This window comes from Argentina silus (genome assembly GCF_951799395.1).
Source record: "Argentina silus genome assembly, chromosome: 19".
NCBI classification, from domain to species: Eukaryota; Metazoa; Chordata; class Actinopteri; order Argentiniformes; family Argentinidae; genus Argentina; species Argentina silus.
The window spans coordinates 4864193-4873064 of NC_139673.1; positions in this window are offsets into that span (position 1 = coordinate 4864193).

Here is an 8872-nt window from a genome sequence, read left to right on the forward strand (position 1 = left end):
TCCCCATTCTTTACACTACCTCGCCATTGTGAGAGAATGTCGAAAACGCTTGTTACTGTAGCGAAACGGCTTTATTGTGCGATTTGACCTAGTGGAGTCACCGTAGAACAGCGCTGACTGGCTGTGCTGTGTGATTACGGGACTCTCTCTTTTCACGCCATTTCGCCCGGTGGGTGGTGCTAGACGTCACAGTGGGCGTGGATAAGTGTGCATCGCAATCAAGGACTTCTATGCGCGTCCACGTTCAACAAAGAACTCTGCCTGGGACGTTTATTTATGTATTATTTTTTGGAGACAGACAACAACGTTACGATTGCTAGCAAAAGTGAGTACTGTTAGCTGGTAACGTTGCTGCCTGCGTCAAAAAAAATGAATGTGTTCAGTTCAGTTATGTTTACATTCTGCAGTTTATGGCATATGGACTTGACATGGATCTTGCTGTTCGAGAACTTTTAAATTGATCGTGAACGAGGGGCTAAAAGTTGCTTGCTCGAAAGCTAATAGCAAACATCTTCCTAGGCTTGTACTTAGCTACTGTACAAACTACTGTAATTACCGTACAACTACGAAGCCTACAAGTTGATGTATGTAATGAATGGTTGAACATGTTTTCGAGTCCGGGCTTGATCGTCATCCCTGGAGTGCTCCGTCCTTGTGGCTATGCGAGGCAACGAACGCTGAGTGGCTAGCCATTTGTGTTCCGTGAGCTCCAATAGTAGAACTCCGCCCATCTACTTCCGGTGAATGTACATTTTATGTAAATGACTATTTCTTCAAAATAAGAGCGCTCAAGTTAAACTCCATTTAGCATTTAAACATAGTAAATAGGGAGGGATAAAGGAAACACAGAACATATGCAAATTGTCTTTAAAATATATATATATATTCAATCATCACCACATCATATTTGGTGTAGTATTGCCGCAGAAGGGTTTGTAATTGTTCTAATATCCGAATTACCCTAATGTAATAGTATTGCCCCAGAATAATAGACTGTACAGAAATATTTTTCAATCATTTAAACTCATCTCTGGTACCAGTCCACTGAGTCTACTCACTTCTAGAATGCAGACCAGGAGAGTTTGAGTCTAAAGCAATGTCTTACCAAATGTTGATGGCATTTTATTGGGGCCATACAGCAAGCTATCTATTTATTTTTGGGGTGCTATCCGAGGTCCTGAAAGAGTTTCCCTTATATAATCAATAGGTACTGTTCTAGCAAGTCCAGACAAGATGACAAAACAGATGACTTAATAATAGATATACATCCTTGTTTGAAATATCAACATTTGCATTTAAAAAGGAATTAAATGTGAAAAAATGGAAAGATCTACAAATCAGGCAAAAAGTTAAGTTTAAAGTTGTACTAAGGAAATGGAAATCATACAAATAATGAAAGAAAAAGATTCCACTTTAGAGTTAAATGGGTAGGTACAAGAGATGGGTTGAAATGAAATGAAGAATATTTGTGTACAGTCCAGTTTATACAAATATAACAGGCATGTTTCATGTTACATGTAATGCACCAATATACATTTCAGCAAAAATAAGAGACAATATTGTGATCCCATCAATTTCCTAACTAAGCGGAACTAAGCGAAAACGGCGAAAAACGAAACCGGAAGTCTTCATGGAGGAAGATGGAGCTAATTAGAGCTCACAGAACACAGATAACGAGTTGTTGGGCTTCTTCTCAACGCTGGATAGTGAACTCGACGCCGAATGTGACGTATGGCACCGCCCACCGGGCGAAATGGCGTGAAAAGAGAGTCGATTACGCAGAGTTCTCTCGTTTTTTTATCTTCAGCTTTGTTCTACCGTTATTTGACGCACACGTCTCTTCACAAGCGTAGAGTGCCCCGAAGTGACGACCGGGCGAAAGAATGGGGATCGTCAGGCACACTAAAAGATCTAAAAAGATATATATTTATATTAATAAACTGCTTACTAAATTAAATGTTGTCATTGTGCAATGAAATTGTTTGCTCGTGTTGGCTCAAATCAAGTGACGTGTGAATTGAGGAAATGTTTGCAGGACTTATAGCTTATGATTGGCCTTAGGTAAATGATCCAAATTAATCAACTCCATGCAATTAACAAGTAGGGTAGGCTACTTTCACTGGAAAGAGGATCAAACAGAAATCAGTGCAGCTTCACTACTGTATTATGAATGGCTTCATCCATGGACCGTTATTTTTGTGGCTTGATTTGCATTACATTGACTCCATCTGGTGGCAAAAGAGGCAATGGCAGGCGTGACGAGTGTCGACCTTTCTGACACGTACTGTACCATGATGATGCCACATTATTAGTTTAATTCCCAGATTGAATTACCAAAGTCCAAGATGTACAAAGACAACATAATGTAAAAAGAGCCTGCAGAGTTCTGGAAAAATGTCCTGCGTGATGAGACAAAGATTAACACCTGGTTACCAGGGAGATGGCAAGAGTAAAGTGCAGAGAAAAAAAAACTTCCCAATATCCACAGCATGACATATGGTGGAGGGGGTGTTATGGCTTGGGCATGTACGGCTTCCACTGGAATTGGCTCACTTGTCTTCATTGATGATGTAACTGCTGACGGCAGCAGCAGGATGAATTCTAAAGTGTACAGAAACATCTCAACTACTATAAGCAAACGCCTCCAAACTCATTGGACAGCGCTACATCATCAGATGTCCCAAACAGCATCAGAACTGAAACATACTGCCATTTTTCAGGGCCAAAAAGTGGAAAGTTCTTGACTGGCCAAGTCAATATCCAGATTTAATTCCTATTGAACATGCATTTCATTTGCTTAAGAGGAGATCTAAGGCAAAATGTCCTCAAAACAAACAACAACTGAAGATGGCTGCAGTACAGGCCTGGCAGAGCAACACCAGAGAAGATACACAGGATCTGGTGGGGCCAATGGGTCGCAGACATCATGCAAGGTTATTGCATACAAAGCATTGTCAACCAAATACCAAACATGAGTCCCTAATTTGGACATCTGATAAATCTGTCCCATCACTTTTGGTGGCCTAAAATAGAGGGACTATGTCTAAAACCTGTTGTACTTTCTCAGTGGTGAAACCAATATGTACACAAATACCATCAAATAAAAGCTGAGAATCTCTACTTTAACCTCACAGTTTGATTTAAAATCCAAACTTTTGGAGTGTTGAGCCAAAAGAAGAAAAAATGCTTCACTGTCTCATTACTTAGGCAGGGCGCTGTATGTGCTCAAAATATGACTTGCTGGCTTCAAGATTTGAGGGAAGGCCCATGTAATTAAGTGCAAATGTATAGAGTAGCCTATAAATTCAGTGTTGGAGGGTAGTTCCACTACTAGTTTAACTGCATTTTGCAGAAGCTTGGTAAATTCATTCACACACTTTCTGTCACATGAACTGGTCATCTTTCACTGACGGACTATCTTGTTTTGGATTAAGTAGTTTCAATGTAGTGAACTACTTTTTCACAGTAGCTTTAGATAGCTTAAGTGTTGGTGAACGTCTTCCCTTGTAAAGCAATTGGTAATTTAGTTAAATACATTTTCAGAGTTGCTTCTCCAATACTGTGTAAATTCCACCAGATGGCAGTATGGAGCAGCCAACGTCAGTATCTTTACTCTTAATTAACTGTAGTAATAATGAAGTGAACAGATTAACCACTCCTGTCTATATTATTGTCATGGGCATGAAAAGAAGATACAAGGTACAACAATAATTCAGTTATTATTTGCACTAATGCACCCGATGTGAGGTCAAATCCTGTATTGACGTGCATGTAAGGGAGTATCAGGAAACACTGTTGAATGCTGTACAAGTTGTTGTGCAACCTCAGTGTGTCCTGCACTATAGACATGTTACCAGTACGTGGGTCTCTCCCCTCTGAACGTCATACCGTGGTTGCCAGATTCCTCACTCACGTGTTGCGTGTGCCACACTGTCGTTGGTGCTGGAGAGGGTAGTGCAGGGTAGTGGTAGTGGTAGTGCAGGGTAGTGGTAGTGGTAGTGGTAGTGGTAGTGGTAGTGCAGGGTAGTGGTAGTGGTAGTGGTAGTGGTAGTGGTAGTGGTAGTGCAGGGTAGTGGTAGTGGTAGTGGTAGTGGTAGTGGTAGTGGTAGTGGTGCAGGGTAGTGGTAGTGGTAGTGGTAGTGGTAGTGCAGGGTAGTGGTAGTGGTAGTGGTAGTGGTAGTGGTAGTGGTAGTGGTAGTGCAGGGTAGTGGTAGTGGTGCAGGGTAGTGGTAGTGGTAGTGGTAGTGGTGCAGGGTAGTGGTAGTGGTAGTGGTAGTGGTAGTGGTAGTGGTGCAGGGTAGTGGTAGTGGTGCAGGGTAGTGGTAGTGGTAGTGGTAGTGGTGCAGGGTAGTGGTAGTGGTAGTGGTGCAGGGTAGTGGTAGTGGTAGTGGTGCAGGGTAGTGGTAGTGGTAGTGGTAGTGGTAGTGGTGCAGGGTAGTGGTAGTGGTAGTGGTGCAGGGTAGTGGTAGTGGTAGTGGTAGTGGTAGTGGTAGTGGTAGTGCAGGGTAGTGGTAGTGGTAGTGGTAGTGGTAGTGGTAGTGGTAGTGCAGGGTAGTGGTAGTGGTGCAGGGTAGTGGTAGTGGTAGTGGTGCAGGGTAGTGGTAGTGGTAGTGGTAGTGGTAGTGGTAGTGGTAGTGGTAGTGCAGGGTAGTGGTAGTGGTAGTGGTAGTGGTAGTGGTAGTGCAGGGTAGTGGTAGTGGTGCAGGGTAGTGGTAGTGGTAGTGCAGGGTAGTGGTAGTGGTAGTGGTAGTGGTGCAGGGTAGTGGTAGTGGTAGTGGTAGTGGTAGTGCAGGGTAGTGGTAGTGGTAGTGGTAGTGGTGCAGGGTAGTGGTAGTGGTAGTGGTGCAGGGTAGTGGTAGTGGTAGTGGTAGTGGTAGTGGTAGTGGTGCAGGGTAGTGGTAGTGGTAGTGGTGCAGGGTAGTGGTAGTGGTAGTGGTAGTGGTGCAGGGTAGTGGTAGTGGTAGTGGTAGTGCAGGGTAGTGGTAGTGGTGCAGGGTAGTGGTAGTGGTAGTGGTAGTGGTGCAGGGTAGTGGTAGTGGTAGTGGTAGTGCAGGGTAGTGGTAGTGGTGCAGGGTAGTGGTAGTGGTAGTGGTAGTGGTAGTGGTGCAGGGTAGTGGTAGTGGTAGTGGTAGTGCAGGGTAGTGGTAGTGGTAGTGGTAGTGGTAGTGCAGGGTAGTGGTAGTGGTAGTGCAGGGTAGTGGTAGTGGTAGTGCAGGGTAGTGGTAGTGCAGGGTAGTGGTAGTGGTAGTGGTAGTGGTAGTGGTAGTGGTAGTGGTAGTGGTAGTGGTGCAGGGTAGTGGTAGTGGTAGTGGTGCAGGGTAGTGGTAGTGCAGGGTAGTGGTAGTGGTAGTGCAGGGTAGTGGTAGTGGTAGTGCAGGGTAGTGGTAGTGGTAGTGCAGGGTAGTGGTAGTGGTAGTGCAGGGTAGTGGTAGTGGTAGTGGTAGTGCAGGGTAGTGGTAGTGCAGGGTAGTGGTAGTGGTAGTGCAGGGTAGTGGTAGTGGTGCAGGGTAGTGGTAGTGGTAGTGGTAGTGGTAGTGGTAGTGGTAGTGGTAGTGCAGGGTAGTGGTAGTGGTAGTGGTAGTGGTAGTGGTAGTGGTAGTGGTGCAGGGTAGTGGTAGTGGTAGTGCAGGGTAGTGGTAGTGGTAGTGGTAGTGCAGGGTAGTGGTAGTGGTGCAGGGTAGTGGTAGTGGTAGTGCAGGGTAGTGGTAGTGGTGCAGGGTAGTGGTAGTGGTAGTGCAGGGTAGTGGTAGTGGTAGTGGTAGTGGTAGTGGTAGTGCAGGGTAGTGGTAGTGCAGGGTAGTGGTAGTGGTAGTGGTAGTGGTAGTGCAGGGTAGTGGTAGTGGTAGTGGTAGTGGTAGTGGTAGTGGTAGTGGTAGTGGTAGTGCAGGGTAGTGGTAGTGGTGCAGGGTAGTGGTAGTGGTAGTGGTAGTGGTAGTCGTAGTGCAGGGTAGTGGTAGTGGTGCAGGGTAGTGGTAGTGGTGCAGGGTAGTGGTAGTGGTCCTCTGTGGCTCAGTGGGTAGAGCATGGCGCTAACAACGCTTAGGTTGTGGGTTAGATTCCTGCTGGGACCATATATACTGAAATCTATGCTCTCACTGCAATGTAAGTCGCTTTGGATAAAAGCGTCAGCTAAATGGCATATAACGCATGCAGTTTTCATTACCCATTTACTACACACATGCCAGGATTACAACATCCCCATTGCAGTCAGTACTGGGAAATGCATTGTCGCAATAACGGGAACTAAAATATGTGGTATTTGAAAAAAAAGCTTAAATGTAATCCTGAAGTGTTTGTCTTTAGCCCAAAGCTGTGGTGTCTTATCCACCAAGGGCCAATGCCTCAGCTCAGTCAGTCTTCGTCCCGATTCCAACAAGTTAAAACACTTCTCTCATACAGTATGTACCAAAGCAGCAGCACTCAGATATATATCTTTTGAGTATCTGTCAACTTGTACTTCAAGAGCTTCTATTTGCACTCTTCACATCAATCTGTGGTGGCCTCTGACCTTTTCTGCTAATGCTCTGGGGCACACTTGATTCATAGCTTTGCCCTAGCCTGAGGAAATCCCACACTAGGTCCACAAAGGGGATTGCGTTGTGCACAAATATGTTCAGCAGCTTCTCAATTTACTTCCTGCTGTGAATGTCTGTACACAAGCTGATTGTAGCATCCCTAAGGAGGACACAAAATACATTTGGACTGAGTGGTTCATGACTAAGTTTGTCTCCAGACTGACTAAGTTTGTCTCCAGACTGAGTAAGTTGATTTAATCTTTAACACAGTGTGTTGCTGGTAGTATTGCTGTGGCTGTCCTGCCTGAAGCCCTGGGACCTAGTTTCTGCTTGAAAACAATCTGCTTGAAACCAACTGCTGTCAATCTCCAGTGGGAGGGGCTGAAACTTCTCTTCAAGGTATTCAAGTCTCAGCTTTGACTAGAACTAAATACATTTGGACTGAGTGGTGAAGTCTGTCAGGTCGTTAACTGATTGTTAGGTGTCGTGAATGCAGCAGTCGCGCTATTCGTTCACAGATTTTCACTGTCCTGGTGCCCCGCTGGTGGAACGAGCTTCCCGCAGCTGTCAGGACTGCAGAGTCACTACCTATCTTCCGTCATAGACTGAAGACCCATCTCTTCAGGCTACATCTTGACTGTCCCTCCTAAAGACCTCTTCATCCCCACTACCCCCCTGTACAGTTTCTCTACTGTAAATAAAATAAAAAATTCTTCTAGCATTGTGACTGCCAATGGCCCCTGGTCCTAGCATTGATTTGTTTTTCTTATGATGACTGATGTATAGATAATTCACTTACTTAGACAAATGTACATGTTGTAAGTCGCTCTGGATAAAGGCGTCTGCTAAATGTCTCAAATGTAAATATAGCAGGCCTCTATTCCCAGGAAGCTGCCACAGCTCCCTGGCTCTTTTTCCCCATGACTGAGTCATTGTGAGTGGGAAAGCCGCGTGCGTGTGGACCTGGCTGCCTGGTGCTCACTGACCCTCACTTATACGTACACAGCAAGGGGATGGGCAGGCCGGGCCAGGCCTTATATGGCTGCTGACATCTCTGTGGAAATGACATCACCAGGCCTGCACTGAAGGCGAGAATGAATGCTCCTCTACTACGTCAAAGGCTTCTGTCTGTCCAAGGAGCATGGAAATGTTGGCTCTTGTGACTTGAGTTTCTACAGTCAGTCCAGTAGATAAGCTCCTAAAAAAAAAAAAGATTTTGTTCATTTTTAAAAGTGAGTATGAAAATAGGCGCACTTGTATATTTTTCTTGCGCTTTTTACTTGGCAGGCTAAATGAAAATATGTGTCGGCGCAGGCTGGATTGCTCAGGCAAGTCAGATTCTGTTTCCACCTGAAAAGCAATTAAACAGACACTTAGACAGATAGACAAATAGACAAATTAGACAGAACCTTTGAACCATCAACAGAAACCATTCTTTCAATGATTACCATTCTGCAATGGACAGAAGGGAAATAATCCAAACCTATAAACCTCACCACTGCCTCAGTGACATTGGCTCTGGAGGCCAAACAGGGCAGCCAATGGCCTCAGATGACTTAAAATAGGGCCTCTCTAATTACAGCCCTTCCATGGACTCTTTGATCTGTTGCTTTGGGGGGCTTGGGACTGCTGTTTTCCTAGGAATGAGGAGCGTAAGTTATGTGAGGTTACTGTAGTTTCCCCCGACATAAACAGCTGCTCTGTGAAACTATGAATTATAAATGCCTTTTTGGGATTCATGGTTCAAAATCATGGCTTTTTACATTTACGTTCACTTATCCTTACACTGTTAAATACATTAAAGGCAGGTTAAAACATGTAACCCAATGAATATCAGGGAAGGCTGGATAATGATGCTAGGGCCAAAGACAAGAGAGGGCATGACTCTTTTATTCCAGCTGCAGTCCGTTGCCAGTGCTTTGGGTTGGGTCCTTGTGGGCAAGACTCTATAAACACTCCCAAAAAAGGTCAGAACAATTGCTTTGCAAATAACTGTTCTTGTTTGTTTCAAGTCCTACTGTATGATGGATAGTGAATCTCCTAAAAAAATCTACATATCTGTACTTTAATGATTTCACCAAAGAGTTTCAGAATTATATAAAAAATATATAAATTATATAAATATCAGTATTGACTTGATAACTCTTTACCTGAAAAGAAGGGATACAACTCCAACAATGAATTCCTTTGTGTGTGTGTGTGTGTGTGTGTGTGTGTGTGTGTGTGTGTGTGTGTGTGTGTGTGTGTGTGTGTGTGTGTGTGTGTGTGTGTGTGTGTGTGTGTCTTTCTCTCTCCCTCCTCTCTCTCTCACATGGCTTGATTATTTTCCAAACTGCCACGTTGTGGTGTGTGTGTGT